Below are 22935 nucleotides of genomic sequence, written 5' to 3'. Positions count from 1 at the left end.
GAAAATTGTCTCAAATCCTTTTTAGGAAAGTGCTAAGACTGGACTTGAACTTAAGTCTCCTCCAAATCAGTACTATGTTTTCTCTGTACCATGCTGGGGAATTCACTAATCAATGGACAGTATTGTTATTGTTTTAATGATTATGGAAGAATACCTGAAATCTAAAGAAGTTCAGTGAAAAGTGCAATATGTCTTAAACAATATCCTGGAAAAAACAAACTTGTATCATCATCTATTCTTAAAAAGCATCTTTGTAGACTGTACTTTGAGTTGTTTTTCCAAGAATGATGATGAATTTGCACTGATCTGTCTGCACACTCTTGCCAGATCCCCTTGTGACCATAAAGCATGTATTTGCATAGCAGCTTGGGAGGCACAGCTATTCAGGCTGTGACCATAGTACAGAGTTGAAATTAACTGGCCCAAAGGTCACTAAATGCATGACTGTGGCCTCATTATCGTGGTGCTAAAACCAAATGAACCAACCAGCTGCAAAAAGAGCACAGAATAAATCTTCAATGAACTGGGCTCTCTACAGAATGTAAAGCTGAGGTCTTGACCTTCTTCCTCAGGAAAACAAGGTAGATAAATCTATACAAACTGGGTAAAAAGGAAACCCGTATTTCTCCTTGCCTCTGTCAAAAAACCAACAACTTTTAAAATAACATTACATTGGGGCAGCTGGGTGGGACAGTGAATAGAACTGCAGCCTTGGAGTCAGGGGGACCTGAGTTCAAATTTGATTTCAGAAAATAATTACCTAGCTGTGTGATCCTGGGCAAGTCATTTAACCCCTTTGCCTTGTTAAAAAAAAAAAGGTAACATTACTTTTACAACATTTAAAAACAAAGGATATTCATGGAAGGAAGCTTCTTGTTAGGCATAAAGTTGGAATGACATCTTGTCCTCATTTTTCCCCTTTATGCTTGCTTCCATCCTCTTTCCTCAACCTCACATTCTCAGGGAGGGAAGGAGAAAGAATACCTTCTTCTTTCGGTGCCTTTTTTTTTTTTTAGGTTTTTGCAAGGCAAACGGGGTTAAGTGGCTTGCCCAAGGCCACACGGCTAGGTAATTATTAAGTGTCTGAGACTGGATTTGAGCCCAGGTACTCCTGACTCCAAGGCCGGTGCTTTATCCATTGCACCACCTAGCCGCAGCTGTTTTGGTGCTTTTTTGATAGCATCGGTGATACAATCAGGAGACAAGGAATAGCAATTCTGTAACTGAGTGATACTTTATGCTTTGAATATTGGCTGTAATTTCTGGTAATACAGTAATATTATCCAGACTTATTCTTTCTGAAATTCCACCGAAAGAGATTATACTAAGGATAATATCTACTTGAGTGCCTGACATATAAGATCGCTAATTTTTCCCTGAAAGGTAGAAAAGCTGTCTCTAGGACTTGATTCACACAGGGATCAGGACTCCAGCTTCCTGGTCACTTAGACCATAGAAGTACAGCGCTTAAGTGGTCTTAGACTTGACAGATTTCTCATTGCTATTTGAATCACCACATTCATCACACCAAACATACCATTCTGACAAGGAAGATTTAATATGGAAGCAAAGCAGGGCTATATCTACCTAAACACATGTATCCTTACTCAGTAGTCTTTCAATATTATTGTTAAATAAACTTATTTTTGTTAAGTGTTGAATGTTCTACAAGTCTCATTTTTCTCATATTGTTTCAGTTCTATGTCTGAAATGCTGGACTGGTCTGAGTCAGACCTGGTCCACAACATTTGGCATCAGTTGACAGGATTGGATCAGAATGATTTTGTAGCTATAGGGGGCTTGAGGGTGAGGGAAGGACAATGAAGAAGACTAGGTCATTGATTGGTCATATATGGTAGAATGGTACCCTGTGGCTAGGGACCTTCTGTCAATTTAGGTCCTATTAATGGATTCTAACATCTCTCTATAGAAGCACTTTCCCCAACTTGATAGGATTAGTCTGATTAGTATTAAAGAAAGATGACATAAAAGATAAAGATAGTGCCAGAGCAAACATTTCCTGGTTATTGTCAACAGTCTTAGAAAAGCATCATAGCCAATTTAAGAAAAAGGAAAGTAAACTGGCAATCTATATTCAGCAATTTGTCTCAGAACTTTTGATTTTTAAGGCTTGGGGAATCTAGGGTGGAATTTTTGGGGAAGTTCCTTGCTTTCTAACAACACTGAGGAGATAAAAGTATCTCTGTAGAACTACTTTATAGATAAAGAATGTGTATTTATCTGTAAGAAAGGAGATTCCTGAGCAGACATGGTAGAAAACCCAAGAATCTGAACAGAGACCTAATAAAGATGATCTGGAACTGAAATGGAGAATAGAAGCTGTGCCAAAAATATCATCATCTATACAATAATAGTCCAAATGTTCCTGGTGCTTCTTTTGCTCATTGTCACTGCTTTTTTTTTTTTTCAGGAGAACTACTTTGAACTCTCTCCAAACATCAACTACTAGATAGAACTAGTTCTTGGTCCTTCAGAAAGGTCAAAATCTGGGATTTCTGGTCTGTATCATTTTTCATAGATAGTGACCCTGGGAAATGTACTCCTTCAGGAGACTATTCCACTTGTTGCTTTTTTTTTTTAGTTTCCTTTTTTAAAAAATTACTTTTTAAACTACTCCTTCAGTGCTACTTATGTTAGGCTTTTTGACTATCCAAGGTTAGGGTTTTAGGTAACACAACCCTAGAGCCATTTCAGTGGAGGAATTTTCTCTAAAAAAACTTTAGAACCTTGATACCAAGGGGAGGGATGTGGTAGGAGCAATAACTACTAGTATCCCTACATAGACTTTGATAGTTTTCCCCTAAAAATTGGGGAAGCTTTTTTTAATACTTTAGTGATCTAGGTCTTGAGTGTTGAGACAGATTACCCATTATTGTGTGAATTACCATATCCATTTGAACCAATACTCTCTGCTGAATAGATATATGTTTTTTAATGAGGATGAGTGAGTTACATCTACCAGAGCTAGGTCTATGTCATTAAGTTGACTTCTTTTTATGAAATATTAAATAGTCTGAGTGTCTCATATTATTTTAATTTCTAGCCTAAACCACCAAACCAGGATAATAAAAGAGGCATAGAAGCAAGAGTTAAAGAATTGAGAGAAAGTATCAGTTTTCAAATTTTTGTACTCTGGAAACCACTGAATCAAGACAAAAAACTCCACACTCTAAAGTTGTACTTCATTATTTTAATGTATCTATGATCATGTCTAGATAGGCAATAATATAGATTAGATCCTATCACTGCCTTTTCAACTTATCTGACCCTTACTTATATTTTATTTATTTTCTTTTTTATTTGTTAACATTTTGTTTTCTAATTATATACAATAGTAATATGTACCTATCATTTTTTGTAAGGTTTTGAATTAGACAAGTTTTTCCCCACCCTCCCTACTTGCTTATATTTTAAATTTCTTGTGTATCATTGTAGCATGCTACATAAAAGTCTACCTTTTCTGATCACATATTTCTGTGTTATTATCCCATATAGCATTTCTTTTTTTTAAATTTGATTTATTTAAGGCAATGGAGTTAAGTGACTTGCCCAAGGTCACACAGCTAGACAATTATTAAGTGTCTGAGGCTGGATTTGAACTCAGATCCTCCTGACTCCAGGGCTGGTACTCTATCCACTGCATCACCTAACTGTCCCTCCTTACATATGCTTGTAGTTTACCTATGCCCACTATGTGCTCTTTTCTTTGAACTTGGGTCATTGACAAATTTAAGTCCTCGAGGATTGTGCTGTTTTGTGATTTGAGACTATAAAACTAGGATAATATTGGTTTATGGATTTATATCAGGAAGAAATTTGGTATCATTAAAAATAATCATTTTTCATTTTTTTATTTTTCATTTTTCAAATCCAGTCTCTCCTATCCAATATAAGTTCCATGTGCCAGTCATAAGTGTAGGCACTGATTTTGACCATTAAAGGTCATCCAGTCACATGTTACAGTTTGGACAACATACATTTAAAAATCGATTTTTCATACATTGCTATTGATCACAAGTATGGCTCCCCACTCTCCCCACAAAGAATTTTGTTGTAATATAACAAATATGATCAGGGGAATGTATTGCTCTGCAGAACAGGATTAGAAAAATGGAAACTGGCCTCCACCTCTGTTTCCATGGGGATGAATGTGTGACCAAGCTCAGCACTCAGTATTGAGATGACAAAGTAATCCTTTACTGGTTCACACGGCAAAAATTTATGCCAAATAGCATGGAAACAATGTAAAGATTATCAGATTGCCTTCTGGGGGGGGGGGGAAGGGAGGCTGGGGGGAAAAAATGTAAAATTCAAAACCTTACCAAAAATGATAGGTAGAAACTATCACTGTATATAATTGGAAAACAAATAAAATATTTATGTAATCAAAAAAATCTATGGCAAAGAAAATAGAAAGTGAGAGAGAAAGCCCAGGGGTCAGGAAGACCTTCTGAGTAAATCATCAATCCTTCCATTAAGGTTCTATTTTAATCCCTATATGATTATATTCTGTTTTTCAGGGTTAAGCCTTTATCTTTTGCCTTCTGCAATTTCCTATTTCAAGAGCTTTTCTTTTTTATAATGGTCCCTGTCAGGTTTTATGTGATCTTGACTGTGGTTTCTTGTGCTTGAACTCTTTGGCTACTTGCAGTATTTTTAATTTGACCTGGAAATTCGTTTTATCTTTGACATTCCTGGGAATTTTTATTTTGGGGTCCCATCGATAAACCAACTGTTGGATTATTTATATTTTTACTTTGCCCTCTGGTTAAAATAGAACTTAATTTTTGTTGATGAAATCTTGAAATATCCTAGGACTGTTTTTGGTCATGACATTAAGTTATCTGCTTTCCAGGTGAGTTTTCCCCCTTAAAATACTGCCTTTACATAATCCTTCTATTTTTTTTTAAATCTCTTGGATTTGTTCTAATTCTTGTTGTCTTTTGTATTTTTGGAGATACATTCTAATTTTAAGGGAATTTCTTTCTTTCTTTCTTTTTTTTTTTAAGGTTTTTGCAAGGCAAATGGGGTTAAGTGGCTTGCCCAAGGCCACATAGCTAGGTAATTATTAAATGTTTGAGGTCACATTTGAACTCAGGTACTCCTGACTCCAGGGCTGGTGCTTTATCCACTGCACCATCTAGCTGCCCCAAAAACAATTCTTTTTTTTTTTTTAATGTTTTTGCAAGGCAATGGGGTTATATTTGAACCCAGGTACTCCTGACTCCAGAGTCAGTGCTTTATCCACTGTGCCACCTAGCCTCCCCTCCAAAAACAATTCTTAACATTTATTTTTAGTTCCAAATTTTCTCATACCTTCTTCTCCCCACTCCTTGGGAGGGAAAACAATTAGATATAGGATATATATGTGCAGTCATAAAAATATATTTCCATATAAGTCATGTTATGAAAGAAAACAGATAAAAAACTACAAAGAAAAATAATGTTTTAAAAAAGTATGCTTTGATCTGCTTTCAGATTCCATCAGTTCTTTCTCTGGAATTGTCTTGAATCATTGTATTACTGATAATAGTTAATTCATTAATAGTTGATCTTCATACAATATTGTTAATACTGTGCAAAATATCCTCCTAGTTCTTCTCATTTCACTCTGCAACAGATCATGTAAATCTTCCCATGTTTTTCTGAGAGTATTCTGCTCATCATTTCTTATAGTATAATCACAATCATATACTACAACTTATCCAGTCATTCCCTAATTAATGGGTATCTCTTCAATGTCTGGCTCTTTACCACCACTAAAAACACTGCTAAATATATATATGTTCTTTTCCTCATTTTAAATATCTTTGAGATTCTGACCTAGTAGGAATCTTGTGGGCTTAAGAGTTATAGCCTTTTGAGCATTATTCCAAATTGCCAAATTGCTCTCCAAAATGACAGCACCATCCCTTCAATATTCGACTCAGTCTTGTTCTCTCTCTCTCTCTCTCTCTCTATATATATATATATATGTCCTAGTGAGAAAGTTCTTAAGTTACCAGAAACATTTTCCCATATATAAATATTAAGTTTAATCTTATTGAATCCCTTGTTATTTCTCTTTCCTATTTACCTTTTTTATGTTTCTCTTGAGTTTTATTTTTTATTTTTAAAATTTTAAAATTCATTTATTCTTATTTTGTACAAATAACCCCCTCCCCCCCAAAAAATATAGACCCACATGAACAATAAAGGGGAGAGAAAAAAAATTAAAATTAAAATTAGGGGCAGCTAGGCGGCGTAGTAGATAAAGCACAGGCCCTGGAGTCAGGAGCACCTGGGTTCAAATCTGCTCTCAGACACTTAATAATTACCTAGCTGTGTGGCCTTGGGCAAGCCACTTAACCCCATTTGCCTTGCAAAAACCTAAAAAAAAAAATTAAAATAAAAAAAATAATAATAATGATTGTAGGTATGGCCAGGTGGCGCAGTGGATGGAACACCGGCCTTGGAGTCAGGAGCACCCAAGCCCAAATCCGGCCCTGTACACCCAACAATCATCCAGCTGTGTGACCGCGTGCAAACCACCCCAACCCCATTGCCCTGCAAACCCCCCCCCCAAAAAGACCCAAAATAAAATAGTAATAATAATAGTAGGGGTGGCCAGGTAGCGGACATAGCACTGGCCCTTGAGCCAGGAGCACCTGGGTCCAAATCTGGTCTCAGATACCCAACAATCACCCAGCTGTGAGGCCCCAGGCAGGCCACCCAGCCCCATTTGCCCTGTACCCTCCCAAAAAAAATAATAATAAAAAAATGTGCTTCAGTCTGTGTTCCAACACCAGCAGCTCTGTCGTGGGTGGATCACATTCTTTATGGTAAGTCCATCACAAAAGCTGCTTCCATATTTTTCCACTGTTGCCATTTCTGGTCGCAACTCCCTCCATTTGTACTTCTCCACTACCTTGTACTATATTTTCTCTCTCCTTTCACTCTGTCTTTGCTGTAGGGTAGTTGAGTGGCACAGCGGACAGATCCCAAGCCCTGGGGCCAAGAGGCCCCGAACCCACATACCACCCCTTACCCAGCATCTTCCCGGCCCTATGGTCCCGGACACACCATCCAATCCCAGCCCCTTGCAAGGAGTAAAAAAGAAAATGTGTTATATCTGACCACTCTCCCCACCATGATCCATCCTCTCCTTCATCACTCACATCCCCCCCCCTTCCCCCTGTCCCCCCCCTCTCCTTCTTACTCCAGATGTCTATATCCCATTGAGTATATATGCTGTTTCCTCTCCGAGCCACCTCTGATGAGAACAAAGATTCCCTCATTACCCCTTGCCGTCCCCCCTTCCATATCATTGCAATAGCTCATTGTAATAAAGAAAAATCTTATTATATGAAATATCTTAGCCTATTCCTCCTCTCCTTTTTCTTTCTCCCATTATATTTCCCTTTTATGTATTGACTCCATTTTTTACACCACAATATATCTTCAAATTCAGTTTTCTCCTGTGCTTCATCTATAAAAGCTCCCTCTACCTGCTCTATTGAATGAGAAGGTTCATATAAGTATTATCACTATCATTTTTCAATGCAGGAATACATGTAGTTCATCATCATTAAGTCCCTCATATTTTCCCCTTCTCCTACAATCTCTGTGCTTCACCTGAGTCCTGTATTTGAAGATCAAACCTTCTGTTCAGCTCTGGCCATTCCAACAGGAACATTTGAAATTCCCCTGGTTCATTGAAAGTCCATCTTTTTCCCTGGAAAAGGACATTCAGTTTTGCTGGGTAATTGATTCTCATTTGCATTCCAAGCTCTTTTGCCTTCCGGTATATTATATTCCAAGCCCTATAAGCTTTTAATGTAGTTTCTGCTAAGTCCTGTGTGATACTGACTGCAGCTCCATGATATTTGAATTGTGTCCTTCTGTCTGCTTGTAATATTTTCCCTTTGACTTGGGAGTTCTGGAACTTAGCTATAATATTCCTGGGGGTTGTGTTTTTTGGATGTCTTTCTCGGGGAGATCGGTAGATTCTCTCCATTTCTATTTTTCCCTTTGCTTCTAGGATATCAGGGCAATTTTTCTGTAGTAATTCTTTGAAAATGATGTCAAGGCTCTTTTCCTGGTCATGACTTTCAGGTATTCCAATAATTTTTAGGTTATCTTTCCTAAATCTGTTTTCCATATCAGTTGTTTTTTTCAATGAGATGTTTCACATTTTCTTCTAATTTTTCATTTTTTTGGTTTTGAAGTATTGTGTCCTGATTTTGGGTAAAATCAGCAACCTCCCTCAGTTCCATTCTTTGTCTGAAATATTTGTTTTCCTCAGAGAGCTTTCTTAATTCTTATTCCATCTGGCCAATTCTGCTTTTTAAAGCATTCTTCTCCACAACAACTTTTTGAACTGTTTTATCCATTTGTCCTATGTTGGTTTTTAACATATTATTTTCTTCAGCATTCTTTTGGATCTCCTTGACTAAGCTGCTGACTTCTTTTTCATGTTTTTCCTGCATCTCTCTCATTTCTTTTCCCAATTTTTCTTCTGTCTCTCTCACTTGATTTTCAAAGTCTTTTTTGAGCTCTATCATAACCTGAGCCCAATTTATATTTTTCTTGGAGTCTTTAGATGCAGGAGCTTATACTTCTCATCTTCAAATTGAGTGTTTTGATTCTTCTTTGGATCACAGGCAAAATATTTCTCAATGGTGTTCCTCTTTTTTCTCTGCTTACTCATTTCTCCTGCCTGTGCCTGGTTTTAGGGTGCTTCTTGAGCTTTTGAGTGTGTGAGGTTCTGTCTTCCCTCCTGGTCTGTGAATGACCTTAAGTGCATCCCTCTGCCACAGGGCTGAGGTGTGGGGAGGCCTGCTATTCTATTGGAGGCCTAGACTGCAATCAGGATCTGAATGTGGTCAGAGCCCCAGAATCCTATTCCAGGGTCAGAGGACAGAGCTCAGCAGTCTCTCTCCACTCCCCTCCCTAGGCTCAGTACTCATGCCCTGGGGGCTCCTGTTTACCAGCTTCTGCTTCCTGTTCCTGGATCTGGGCTGCAGTGGCTATGCTGCTGGCTGTGTGCCCTGAGGGCTGGGCTTCACATGCTCGCTATGGCAAAGGTACTCCTGCTGATCCCCCAAGTTGTTCCTGGTGCTCCCTGGGGTGTAAGTCAGGAAACTGCCCTCACTGCTGTGAGCCAGGCTCCCAGTACCCTGGGGCTGCCTCCAGGAGGCTGAAGTTTCTTCACTCTGGCAGCTGCCCCTCCAATCCTGGGGAGCAGAGCTTTTCCACTCTTTTCCAGGTTACTTTGGGTTAGAGAACTGCTCCACTGGGTGACTCTGTGGATTCTGTCTCTTGAAAATTTAGTTAGAGTCCTTAGTTTATAAGTCTTAAGAGCTTCTCTTGAGTTTTATATTAGAAAATCAGATTTTCTCTTCAGCTTTGATGTTTTCATCAGGAATGCTTAAAAGTCTTTTTCATTTAATATCCACCCCCCCACCATGGATCATATTCAGTTTTGCTGGGAAGGTGATTCTTGGTTGTAATCCAATCTCCTTTACCCTCTGGAATATCATGTTACAAGTGCTCTGACTCTTTAATATGGAAACTTCTAAACTGGTGTAATCCTGACTGTGATTCCATGATATTTGGATTATTTCTTTCTGACTGTTTGCAATATTTTCTCCTCAATCAGGTAGTTGTGGAATATGGCTATAATATTCCTGGAAGTTTTCATTCAGAAATCTCTATTAGGAGATGATCAGTGGATTATTTTAATTTCTATTTTTAATATCAGGGCAGTTTCTTTTAATTTCTTGAAATATGATGCTTCGCTTTTTTAAAAAGTTATTTATTTCAGGTGGTCCAATGATTTTAAAATTATCTCTTCTGGATCTGTTTTCCAGCTGTTTTTTCCAATGAGGTATTATTTCATATTTTATTCTAGGGGTTCATTCTTCTGATTTTTATTGTTTCTTTATGTCCCATGGAGTCATTAGTTTCCACTTGCCCAATTCTAATATTTTTACTTTTTATTTTTGAAAGGTTTTATTTATTTTGAATTTTACAATTTCTCCCCAATCTTGCTTCCCTCCCCCGCCCCCCCCCCCCCCCCCCACAGAAGGCAGTTAGTCTTGAACAAAGACCAAAGACTGGTATCTTTAATTTTAAAAAAAGGTAACTTATTATGTAATTTTGTTATATCTCATACACTATGTTTCTTTTTCTTTTTTTTTTTTTTTTACGATTTTTCAAGGCAATGGGATTAAGTGGCTTGCCCAAGGCCATATGGCTAGGTAATTATTAAGTATCTGAGGTCAGATTTGAACCCAGGTAGTACTCCTGACTCCAAGGCTGATGCTCTATCCACTGTGCCATCTAGCCGCCCCTATGTTTCTTTCTTAAGGATATGATTTCTCTCTCATCAGATTCAACTTAGATCAATGCATACCCTGTTCTAATTTTTAAGGAATTATTTTCTTCAATGAGTTTTTGTACCTCTTTTTTCATTTGGCCATTTCTGCTTTTTAAGGAGTTCTCTTCAGTAGATTTTTGTGCCTTTTGTCATTTGACCTTTTCTGTTTTTTAAGGCATTATTTTCTTTAGTATTTTTTCTACTTTCTTTACCGAATTGTTGACTTTATCTTCTATCACTCACATTTCTTTTTCAATTTTTCCTATACCTCTTTTATTTTGATTTTTAAAATCTTTTTTTTTTGGCTCTTCTTTTTGGGCTTCTTATGTCATATTTTTCTTTGCAGCTTTGTATATAACAATTTGCCTTTATTATATTTTTTTGAGTTTATGTTTTGATTTTCCTTGTCACCACTGTGCTTTTCCATAATCAGATTATTTTCTTGTTTGCTCATTTTTCTAGTCTATATCTTGCCTTTGAACTTTATGGCAAAGTTTGGGACTATTCCCCGAGTGGAGGGTGCTGCTGTTTTCAGAACTAGTTCTGTGGGTCTGTGAGGTCATCCAAGATGGTATGATCTAAGAAGAGGTTTGTTTACTGCTCTTCTGACCTGTGCTCTGGGTCCATGAGTAACCACAAGCACTCTTTTCTGCTTTATACCTGTGACCAGGTTTCTTGTTCTTCATGGCTGCAAGTTCTGGTGTATTAGTCCTCCTCCTGGCCCTGGGACTGTAACCTACCTGGGCTTGTGACTGAGATATATATATTGACAATGCAACTGAGACTTGCAACCAGTGCCAGCACAGGGACCCCAGTAATCTTCTTCAACCAATTGTCCAACCTTTTGCCATTTGTGCATTTTAACTTTAGATTCTTTTGTTGCTGCTGCAAATAATTCAATTGTCCCTAAGGTCTACTGCTGGTTTACTGGGTGTGGAAGTTGGTGTGGCTTGCACTGGACTGTGTCCACTCTCACTCTGCTAAGACAGACCCTCCCTGCAGATCTTTTTAAGTTGTCTTGGGCTGCAAAATTGTTTCACCCTGTCTTTTTGCAGGTTCTGTCTGTAATGCTTCTCTGATCAGCAGAGAGGTCACATGGCTCAGGAGAGAAGTGAAATGCATATAGGCAGGTGGGGTTGTTGGAAGGACAACTAGCAGTGCCATTTAATGAGAGTATCAGACAGGTTTTTTTATAGCAGAAAACCACAATATTAACATTGGAGAAAGAAAAGTTTAAGCAATTTCAACGGTGCATCCTTGTACAGAATTTTGCTCAACATCTTGTGATTTTATCAGAAGACTTGCTTTAGCCTGTAGTTAGATATAGACAAGATCAGTGGAGAGCTTACTTGAAACATGTGGTCACAATATGGGGCATTCTGCCCTTATGTTACACTGCAGCCCTTAACACTATCAGTCCAGATTTTGTTTTGAGGCATTATTTAAAATTGTATGGAGGAGAATTTGGGAGAGCTTAGGAGAGTCCCTACCTTTTCTCTGCCATCTTAACTGTACCTCCTTTGAGTTACTTCTTGTCATTGTGGTGTTATTCTTTTTCTTCTATTTTTTTCCTTGGATGATTCTTAACTTATAATATTTCTTCACACTGTTTAGTATCTTTTTTCTTTTTATTAATTTCCCTAACTTCAATTCTTAATTTGCTGGTTAGGACTCAACTTTATTTTACATACTTTGTTGAGTGGTCAGCCCAACCCAACCCAACAGGTCAACCTGCTGGTTCCTAGTTTCATTTTCCTCAATCCTTACTATTGCCTTTCACTTCCCCCGATCTATCTACACTCAGAGCACCTTGTTCCTGGTCAGAGGTCTGCTTTACTGTTCCTGATTTGGGCACTGGAAAGTCTACTGTCCCCAGTGGTCATAGTGTCTTGTTATTGTTTCATTCAGGCCATGGTTTGTTTTCTTTGGGTTTTTAGTCATTGTTCAATGTAGATCAATGCTAGAATAAAAGTGGGACATGGATTCTTCTGTATCTTTCATGCATCCATCTAAACTAAAACTACCTCATTATCCTCTCAGTGTCCCCAGGCAACTAAGAATATAAGTTACAGAGAAAGTAATATTTTTGGAAAGAGGGAATTTCTTCTTTGGGACTTCCTAAAACTGATGAAATCACAGATCTGGTTGATCTTGCTTCAGAAATATTTGAGTTTAGGGCCTACTTCAGACACCTACTCATGTCATCCTGGGCATCACTCAATCTTAAAGTATTCCAGGTAATTTTCAGATGACAAGTTCCAGGACATGTGCTGCTCTGTAGGACCATTGGCAGAGAGAGAGTTTCTCCTCACTGAGAGCTTTGTACAGCAGAGAAATCATAAGTTTGGTAGAAGAATAAAAAGATGATTGATGACTGAGCCAGGAAAAATTGTCCATTCAGTTGGCTATAAAAAGAGAGAAGAAAGAATTTCCCTTTTTAGGATCAGTTTTTTAGACTCTTTGTCAACTCTTATTTAGACTTTTAACCAGAGTGTATACACACACACACACACACACACACACACACACACACACACACACAGATATAGAGTCTAACTCCATTCTTTTAGAAGTCAGGCTCTTCAAGAATTGAATGTATTTTTTCCTGAACACAAGAGTTCCCTGAGATTCTTTCTGGGAAGGAACTTTCCTGGACTTTCAGTGACAACTATATTTATTGGGGAATTTTGTGTGTTCTTATATATGTGATTCCTTATTGAAAGACAACTTTAATACTGCATTTTAATATATCAATTCAAAATTTTTAAAAAAGTAATATATAAACAAAAGATACAGCAGAACCTCTATATCATTCATTTGAGACTGTGAAGATATGAAATGCTATAAAAACAATTTATGATAATGATAATATTGATACAAGATACCACAATTTTTGAGATGTGGCCAAAGTAGTACTTAGGGGAAAATTTGTATCTGTTAGCACTTTGATTAATAAAAGAAAGAATAGAATGCTGAGTTGAACATGCAACTAAAAAAACCCTAGAAATCCAACAAATTAAAACTCCTAATTAAAAACAAAAATACTGATTTTGAAAATATAAGGAGAGATTAATAAAATTGAAAGAAAAATTAGAAAAAATAAAGAAACTTAGGAATTGATTTTAAAAGCTCAATAAAATAATTCATTAACTAATAGCAAAAAAAGAGAAAACTAAATTACCAGTATCAAAAAATAAAAAAGGATGATTAACAACTGATGAAGAGGAGGGGGCAGCTAGGTGCACAATGGATAGAGCATCAGCTCTGGAGTCAGGGCTCCACCCCACTGCCTGAGTTCAAATTTGGCCTCAGTCACTTAGCAATTACCTGGCTGTGTGACCTTGAACAAGTCCCTTAACCCCATTGCCTTGCCAAAAAATAAATAAATAAATAAACCAAATGATGAAGAAGAAATAAAGGAGATTATCAGAAGATATGATATTTCATTCAACCATATGTCAATAAAACTGTCACTATAAATGAAGTGGAAGAATTATTATAAAAGCATAAATTATTCAGATGAACAGAAAAAATAGAATAATTAGATAATCTTATCTTAGAAAAAGAAATTGAACATACTATAAATTAACTCCCAAAGGGGGAAAAAAAATCCCAGGACCAGAGGTATATAATAGGGATTCTACCAAATATTTAAAGAATAATTGATTCTAATAGTCCATAAATTGAAAAAAATAGGAAAAGAAGAGGCTACTACCAAATTCCTTCTTTGGCACAAATCAGGGGGAATCAAACAAAGAAAGTAAACTATAAATCAATATTTCTAATGAATATTGATGCAAAAATTTTAAATAAAATATTAGCCACGAGACAACAGCAACAAATAGAAAAGAGTATGCACTATGACCTGGTTGTATTTTATATTAGGAATACAAGGCTAATTCAATTTTTTTAATTGAAATTTTATTTTATTTTTCCAATTTGCTTGCAAAGGCAGGTTTTCAATATAAGGCTAGTTCAATATTTAAAACAACTTTTAATGAAAAAAACACAACTTATTAGTGACAAAACAACAAAGGAAATAATATGATTATATCAATAGTTGCAGAAAAAGTTTCTGACAAGATGCAATACCTATTCTTGTTTGTTTTTTTGTTTGTTTAAATTAGTCTAGAGGGTGCTGTCCTGGGCTAGCTAGGTGACACAGTGAATAGAACAACAGCCCTTGAATCAGGAGGACCTGAGTTCAAATCCAGCCTCAGACACTTTATAATTACCTAGCTGTGTGATCTTGGGCAAGTCACTCCACCCCATTGCCTTACAAAAACCTTAAAAAAAAAAGAAAGTGCGGTCCCTATGTAGGATGGGGGTTTCATCATGTGACTGAAAGGGAGGAAGAATAGACATCCTTACCCTAGTTTCCCTCACCCTTCTCCAAGAGAGATTATATTTTCTGTCAGGAGGGGAAGCCAGAGACTTGGGCAGCAACTTGGCCACTCTGCTGTCCTCAGAGAGAGGGAATACTGAGTTAGAATTATATCTAATTTTCAACTTCATGTAAAGTTTTAATTGCTGTTTCATTAGTTCAAGAAGTAGTATTCCGGGTTTTATATCCAAAGCTTGATTTCTTTCTCAACTTCCATGCTGAACAAACAAAATGAATAGCCAAAAATTCTATTTAGGTTGATAGAAAAACTGAAAATCAGAAAAAATGCACATTAGAAAATATATACTAAACAACACAGAGTGCAGGAACTAGCCCTGGAGTCAGGAGTACCTGGGTTCAAATCTGGTCTCAGACACTTAGTAATTACCTAGCTGTGTGGCCTTGGGTAAGCCACTTAACCCCATTTGCCTAGTAAAAACCTAAAAATAAATAAATAAATAAATAAATAAATAAATAAAGAAAGAAAGAAAGAAAGAAAGAAAGATAACAGCAACAACAAAAAAGAATGAGATACCTCAACTCAACTGAGACAGAGTTCTAGATCTCACCCAAGCAAAAGTTCTCCAACATCTCTAGTGCAGCAAGTTGGGAACAGGGACATGATGGAGACTGTCAGCTCCTCTCATGTCAGCTTCTTTCCAGAGTCTTTACCTTTGGCAACCTGAGGTACTGGTGTAACTCTCTAAGACTTAAATTGCAGAGCTGATGCCACCTACATTGATTGAGAGAATTGTTTTAACTGTGTACTCCCTAGACTAGTGAAATTACAGATCTTGTCCTTGTTCCAATAGTAAAATATTATTTCATTATAATAATAAAATAAATTTGTTCAGTAAATCAGTCAAGGGGCCTTTTTCAACCATAAAAGTGTTGTGATGGATATGAGGCCTTTCTGTCATTGACTTCCTTGGGGTGTATATATATATATATATATATATATATATATATATATATATATATATATATATACTTGTGGTATAGTTTTGAAACCCCCCAAAAATTCTAAGTCATAACTGTATATCTCTATGTCTATTTCCCTTCAATCCTTTCAAAATATCATCCTTTCAAATTTGAGTGATAAAATTTTGTTTTACTTTATGTCTCTTATTTAGAATGATTTGAGGATTTTGTATTTTGCATTTAAAACATTGTTCAACTCTTTTGCTCAATTATATATATTAGAAAATGATTCCTTTTTCTATATAACTTGAATAGCATATTTTTATCAGAAGGATTTTTTTGCCAGTTGTTTCAACCATAAAAGTGTTACAATGGATAAATGTCTTTCTGTCATCTGATTACTTCTTTTCTTGTTCTGCGTGTATTGGATTTGTCTGTGTCAAAATCTTTTTTTTTAATTTTTAATTTTTTTTTAGGTTTTTACAAGGCAAATGCAAGGCCACACAGCTAGGTAATTATTAAGTGTCTGAGGCCAGATTTGAACTCAGGTACTCCTGACTCCAGGGCTGGTGCTCTATCCACTGTGCCACCTAGCCAACCCTTTTTTTGCTTTTTGCAACGCAGTGGAGTTAAGTGGCTTTCCCAAGGCCACACAGCTAGGTAATTATTAAGTGTCTGAAGTCAAATTTGAACTCAGGTCCTCCTGACTCCAGGGCCAGTACTCTATTCACTGCACCACCTAGCTGCCTCTGTGTCAACACTTTTAAATTTTATGTAATTATCTATTTTGCCATTTGAATTCACTAAGCTTCCTTTGTCTGGCAATGAATTCTCCCCTTAACAGTAGTTGTGAAAGGTACCTTCTTCCATTCTCTTATGTCTTGTTTTCTACTTAGCATGTTTAAACCTGCTTATACTTATAGAATTTATTGTAATATATTATGGAAGAATAGATATAAACCAAATTTCTGCTAGTTTTTTAAGAGTTCTTATTAAAAAAGTAGTTCTTACCCTAGAAATTTATATTGTTAATCAAACACTAGACTGTTGTATTGCTTCTAGTTCTTGTTTATCTAGTTTCTTTCACTGACTTTTTTTTGAATGAGGCAGCTAGGTAGTATATTAAATTTAGTCTGGATTTAGAGTCAAGAAGATCCGAGTTTAAATTCTGTTTCCGATACTTACTAGCTGTATGACCCTGGCAGAAGTTTCTCAACCTCTGTTTCTTCATTTATAAAATGGAAGTTTTACTAATAAAATTCACCCTTCATGTAGGACCAGCAACAGGAGTTTGGGAAGACATCAAACCATTCCTCCACTTTTCATCATGGCAAGCCTATAGACATTTCTTGTTGCACGGTAGAGTTGCAACCCTGAGCAAGAACTTATTTCTTCTTTTAACAAGTGTAGTATTCTATTCCCTTGCTGCTGCTGCCATGGGGAAGGGGTCAAAACACAGATCACTCAGGGTTTTCTATGTTATTCTAAAATGCTATGTCTCTTCAAAAGGGGGATGGCAATGTGGTTAAAAGCCAGGGTCTTAATCTTGCTCCCAAATGGAGAGTTTATTCATTCTTTTGGAACAATCTAATCTGATAAAATTCTCAAGTTTCTGTTTGCAGTTTCAGTTAGATAAATTGGTTTACTTGCTATTTGATATTTTTTATGTTCTTTTATTTAACAGTTGGAAGGAAGGTGCTTAAGCAGGTGAGTGTAAGTTAAGGGCTATACTCTTACCTGGGAGGTAATCAGTTAAAGTGTTTTTTTCCTCTTGAATTTATCATATCCTTAGATCAGGAATATTTGAGAGATGGCAGTTAAATATATTCTTACCTGATACTTCTCTTGAAGACTGGGGAGAAACCACCTAGCCATGACTGTCTCAGAATTTGTTTGCTTCTCCCAACTACTAGAATGCTGATGGCATATGCATTGTCACCAAACTCCCCAAATTAGAACAAGGCAATGAGGAGGTTCCTCAGTTTTTTTGAAGATGCCAACAGTTATGGCTACACAGTTAATAGAAATTGCTTCCTCTCAACCACACAGTTCGCCAAACAGAACCAATTACATAAGCTCCAGAGTCTCTCCAAGGCACTTTCCTTCTACATCACCATGATTCTCCCAGAAGCAAGCTTCTTTGTCATGCAGAGGTTTCATAAACTGACCCCTGCCTCCTCTTCAACCGTCCACTTCTATAATGTTCTTCCTTTTGTTGGATAAATTTGTAGTCTACAGTAAATAGATAGCAGATCAGCAACATCTCTATTGCCTTGTTCTAATATGGGAAGTTTAGTGAATTTCTCACATGATGTCCAGTGAGAGATAATTATGTAAGGGGAAGGGTATTAGGGTTGTCTTCCCCTCTGAGATCATATAACCCTGAGGAGTAGTACTTGGTTTTTGGACTTATTTTTTTGTCCTTTTCTAGTGTTGGTGAAAGGAGTTTTTCAAAAGTAAGAAAAAAGCAACCCATGGGAATCCAGGAGTTGGAATCCAAGGAACAAGGAATAATCTTCAGGAGTGACCTTTGGGACCCCAGTCCCTCAGGATTTTCCTGATAGTCATGCCACATTTGACATGAACTTAGTGGGAACAATGTTTATAGGAACTGAGCTAAATTATGATCCTAAACCCCCTAACCAGGTATTGTAGGGGAGATTATGTTCCTGAGTTATTAGAACATAATTGCATGTTTTTTCTTGAAGTAAATATCCCAAATACCCATGAAGTAAAAGCTAACTGATGTTAATGATTAAATGGAACTGTGATACTAGTCAGAGGCCCCTAACAATATGGTGTGTATGTGTTTATAAAGCACATTCAGTAAGCACTAGAACCATGGCACAGAGAAGAGATAGGAGGCTGATTGTGGGAAAGAGGACCAAACTATATAACACGTGGTTTATCCACACTTTCTTGGATTCAGGTCATTATGTCCATTCATCATAATGCAGTGCCTCTGCAGCTTCCTCTTCCTTATTTCTTATGTAGCTTCTCTTCTTTAGATATGTCTAAAGGGTGGGGACAGGAAAGTTTTATCTGTTAAAGTCAGGCTTTACCACCAGTCTCAAAGTTAGCGCTAAACTCCCCAGTGGAGGGATCAAGGAAGAGGAAGCTAGGAAATTTAAATCTGATGCCCTAGGCATCTATTTCTTAGGTTCATCCTGATCTCCTTGGGAAGATGTGAAGATGTGTTTATGACAATGCTACATACTTGCCATTAGAAAAATTTGAATTAAACAAACACACAAACCCAGAGCCATCACCCCCTAATTCTACTAAACTAGCAGATATGGGAAAACTCATTTTTGGAAATGCTTTGAAAGACAGTCATGCTAATTTACTGCTTATAAAGTTGTGAATTGGTTTAATTGTTCTGAAAAAACCATTTAATTCTTACCATTTTCTATTATTTTATGATAAATATTTGTGAAAAATACCTTTAAAGTTTATGACAAGGCTCAGATTTGATGGATCAAATAAGCAACAACAACAGCAATTCATATCTGGGATGTGATGAGATAATTTTGAGGTTTCCTAAAGTAGATGATGATATCAACAGAAATATGGAGTCTTTAGGTCTGTTATTCCTATATCTGCTGATACTCATTAGAGGATCAGTATTTATTGGAATTCTATCCTTTTCAAAATTCTAGCAGGATACAGAAAGGAAAAAGTTGGGACTCAATACCTGTACATTTTGACCCTCCTTACAGATTTTGCAGAGGCTTACAAGAGGACAGACAAGAAGTGCCAACAAACATCAAAGGAGCACTAATTATTCAGTCTCTGACTTCTAGTATATTTGACTTTAGGAGCTCTTCAGTACCACAGGAGTGGAAGGGTAGGTTGAAGCTGAAACTTACCAAAAGAAAATACATGTTTGAACTTCATGAGTGGAATATGTTCAAGGTAGAACACACAGAATCCAGATCACCAATTCCTGACTGTTCAGAGAAATGTCAAGGATTCCTTTATCTTAGATGCAAGATTTCTGAAAAAAAAAATGCAGAATCAAGCAGCCCTTGTATATCACCCATAGTCATAGGTGAAAAAAGAAAAAAAGAAAATGGGTTACCAGACTGAATAAAACAACTAAATAAAAGAATAAAAGCAAACCAGTACACTATACTGCTAGTGCCACAGGTCCTGGATCGTTTGATAGATAGCCAATTGTTTCTAGTTTTACAGTTAGTTGCATAGAGGATATTACCAGATTACTGGATTTCAGGAAGAAAAGAAAAGGCTGCTTTCATCTGTCCAGCTGGATTATTTTAGTTTGAGTATATGTCCCAAGGCATCTTTAGGGACACCAACCATTTTTCAGCAACTGATAGAGAAAAGTAGCTGGGGACATGAACTACTTGGAAGTGTTGTGTTCTTTAATAATCTTTGGTAAGATGCTGGAAGAACACAAGAGCTGAAACTGTCAATTGACTAGAGTTAATTTTGCAGTTTCTGTTAAATAATTGGGTGTATGGTTAATGCATAAGATATAAGATTTTCTATGGTAAGGCCTTATAGTTTAGCCGCAGAGAATTATTGGCCCTCAATTTACCTCTGGTGTACAGAGAATTACGGACCTGCAATTCAACCCAATGTACTAGGAGCGGAGATAAACTGGATTGATCTTATGCATATATTTAAAACAGCTTGGGTATTTAAAGAACCTCTGAATGTCCTTGACTGGTCCTGGCCAGACTCTCAAGGCTGTACTTGATGAACATTGCTTATCTCCTCAGTAACTAGCCATTCCTGCATGCAAACACCATAATTCTTGAGGTTCATAGAAGGGTGGCTCCCTCCTTGGACAACCTGGAAAATTTGGTTTTATTCCACAAAAAAATTGGCAAGAAGTCTTTTTTTTGGTCTCAAGCTATATAAGATCTAATTAGACCCTAGTCTAATTGGGAGTCTCACCCATGGAGAGGACACTCTGCCTTGGACTTTCCCAATCAGGACTCTGGAGGCTGTACCACAGGACTCCCCAGCTGCTGTTGATTCAGATGTTGAAGCTGCCTTGAATTGGTCATGTTTTCTTTTTTTCTTTTTTTGGCAAGGCAATGAGGTTAAGTGGCTTGTCCAAGGCCACACAGCTAGGTAATTATTGAGTGTCTGAGGCTGGACTTGAACTCAGGTACTCCTGACTCCTGGGTTGGTGCTCTATGTGCTGTGCCACCAAGCTGCCCCCATGTTTTCTCTTAATATTTATGTAGGCTTTGCTCTTCTTTTTATTATATTAGGACTTATTGCTTACATTTGCTGTAAAACTGATTTATTTCTACCTGTTTCATAATTACTTTATTAAATATACTTTTTTAGCTTTGTTTGTGTGAACATGTCATTTTATAGGAGCGAATTGAGACCAAAACTCATTAATCAAACAAGATTGCCATCACAAACAGGATTTGCTCTAAAAAATGCCATTTTTAAAGAAAAATATAGAAAAACAAGGAGATATGTATATACTGGGTTGGGAAGATTTATAATATTCATCCCTTGCTAGAGAATGGGTATATGGTACCAGGCCATGTGAAGATAGGGGAACCCATATGAAAAAGGGTCCCCAGCCCAAGTAACTGAATGTCTCAAGCAAATAACTGAGAAAAAAGGCAAAGCTGCTGTTAGGATGCCACAGTTTAAAAATAGGAGGGAAAAAAGGGAGATTGATAAAAAGAAAGTTCATACTATAGTGGGGGATGTAGACACATATGATTTGGCTTTGGTTGGAGCAGCCCCCTGTACTACCTTAGTCCAGAGGGCCCTCCCTGGATACAAAAATTTGATAATGACATTGCTGCTTAGTGAAGCAGGCAAGTCTCTGACATAAGTTTTGGATAAAAATCTCCCAATTAGAGAAAGGCAACTGAGAGTATATTGATGGCTCTAAATCTTGATTTAGCTGTGCTGAACATCTACTGGTCAATCTCTCAATAAGTACAAAAATCAGGGGCAGCTAGGTGGTACAGCGGATAGAGCACCAGCCCTGGAGTCAGAAGTACCTGAGTTCAAATCCAGCCTCAGACACTTAGTAATTACCTAGCTGTGTGGCCTTGGGCAAGCCACTTAACCCCATTGCCTTGCAAAAATCTAAAAAATAGAATGTCCTAAAAAAGATTTGTTTGTTGCCCTGCTATGAGCAGGAGTGGATAGGAATAAGATTGATGGACTCTTTACTCCTGACTTGTTAGGATGAATAAAAAGAAAGGACAAGAAAGTAAAAATAGGGAAATTAGGGCCACTCCATCTGCACCCTCCCTTTACCAGTATTTGAGTCTTCTTAAAAGAGAATAGTAGATAGGGACCAAACCCTGGTAATGGAGATCAGACAGAGGGACTATCAATCTCTCATGAGGTTAATTAATTATAAATTGGAAAAATGGATATACAACTGTTACTAAAGTTTGTTTGTTTGTTTGTTTTGGATACTGGGGTGAGACCTCTTTGATATATGGCAATCCTAGTATATTTAGAAATGGAATTTCCGTTACAATTACAGGCTTAGGAGGAAAAGAAATTTAGGTAAAACAAGTTAAAATAATGATGCGGATAGGTCAATTACACAAAAAAGAGTACTCAGTGATGATTGTTCCCTTTTTCCTGGAGTACATATTAAGAATTGAAATTTTAATGGGGATGACTCTAAATTTACCTGATGAGAAATTAATCTTACTAAAGTACAAGGAGCATCACAATCTGTAAAATTTTAAGTATACAGTGGAATTAGGGACATAGAAAATCTTACCCAAGAACTTGTAAATAGAACTATTACTATTTAGCCATAAAAGTAAGGTTTTAAATAAGTCATTTGGATCTGGTCAAGAACACTGTGTGTTAAAATAAAAGAAGAGGGATGTCTAGGTGGTGCAGTATATAGAGCACCGGCCCTGGAGTCAGGAATACTTGATTTCAAATCCAGCCTCAGACACTTAATAATTACCTGGCTGTGTGGCCTTGGGCAAGTCACTTAACCCCATTTCCCTTGCAAAACCTAAAAAAATAAAATAAAATAGAAGAAGAAAGGGGGGTGTATGTTAGGAGAAAATGCAAGTTGTACAGTATGAATACTGGATTTAAAGACCTGTGAAGAGAAAAATGAAAGGGTTACAAGGAAAAATAAGGAAGCATAGAGAAGGTTGGGGTTTTTTTTTAAGTATATCAAATTTATGGAACTAAAGCATATAGAATGAAGGTATGTGCAAGTTTGACTTTGTATAAATAAAATATTGGTTTTATGAGTTTTAAA

At 36.9% G+C, this 22935-nt stretch overlaps 1 long non-coding RNA gene across 1 annotated transcript; it reads left to right on the top strand.

The window, feature by feature from the left end:
• The first annotated feature begins 491 nt into the window (after nucleotides 1-491).
• Nucleotides 492-21315, top strand: LOC141520462 (uncharacterized). The gene is made up of 3 exons (XR_012477624.1): nucleotides 492-581; nucleotides 2432-2519; nucleotides 19406-21315. It is a non-coding gene; the product is annotated as an uncharacterized LOC141520462 (long non-coding RNA).
• The last annotated feature ends 1620 nt before the right edge of the window (nucleotides 21316-22935 follow it).

Source organism: Macrotis lagotis, chromosome 1, assembly GCF_037893015.1.
Source record: "Macrotis lagotis isolate mMagLag1 chromosome 1, bilby.v1.9.chrom.fasta, whole genome shotgun sequence".
NCBI lineage: Eukaryota > Metazoa > Chordata > Mammalia > Peramelemorphia > Peramelidae > Macrotis > Macrotis lagotis.
The sequence above is the reverse complement of the archived record's forward strand: the minus strand, read 5'-3'. Positions and strand labels throughout refer to the sequence as shown.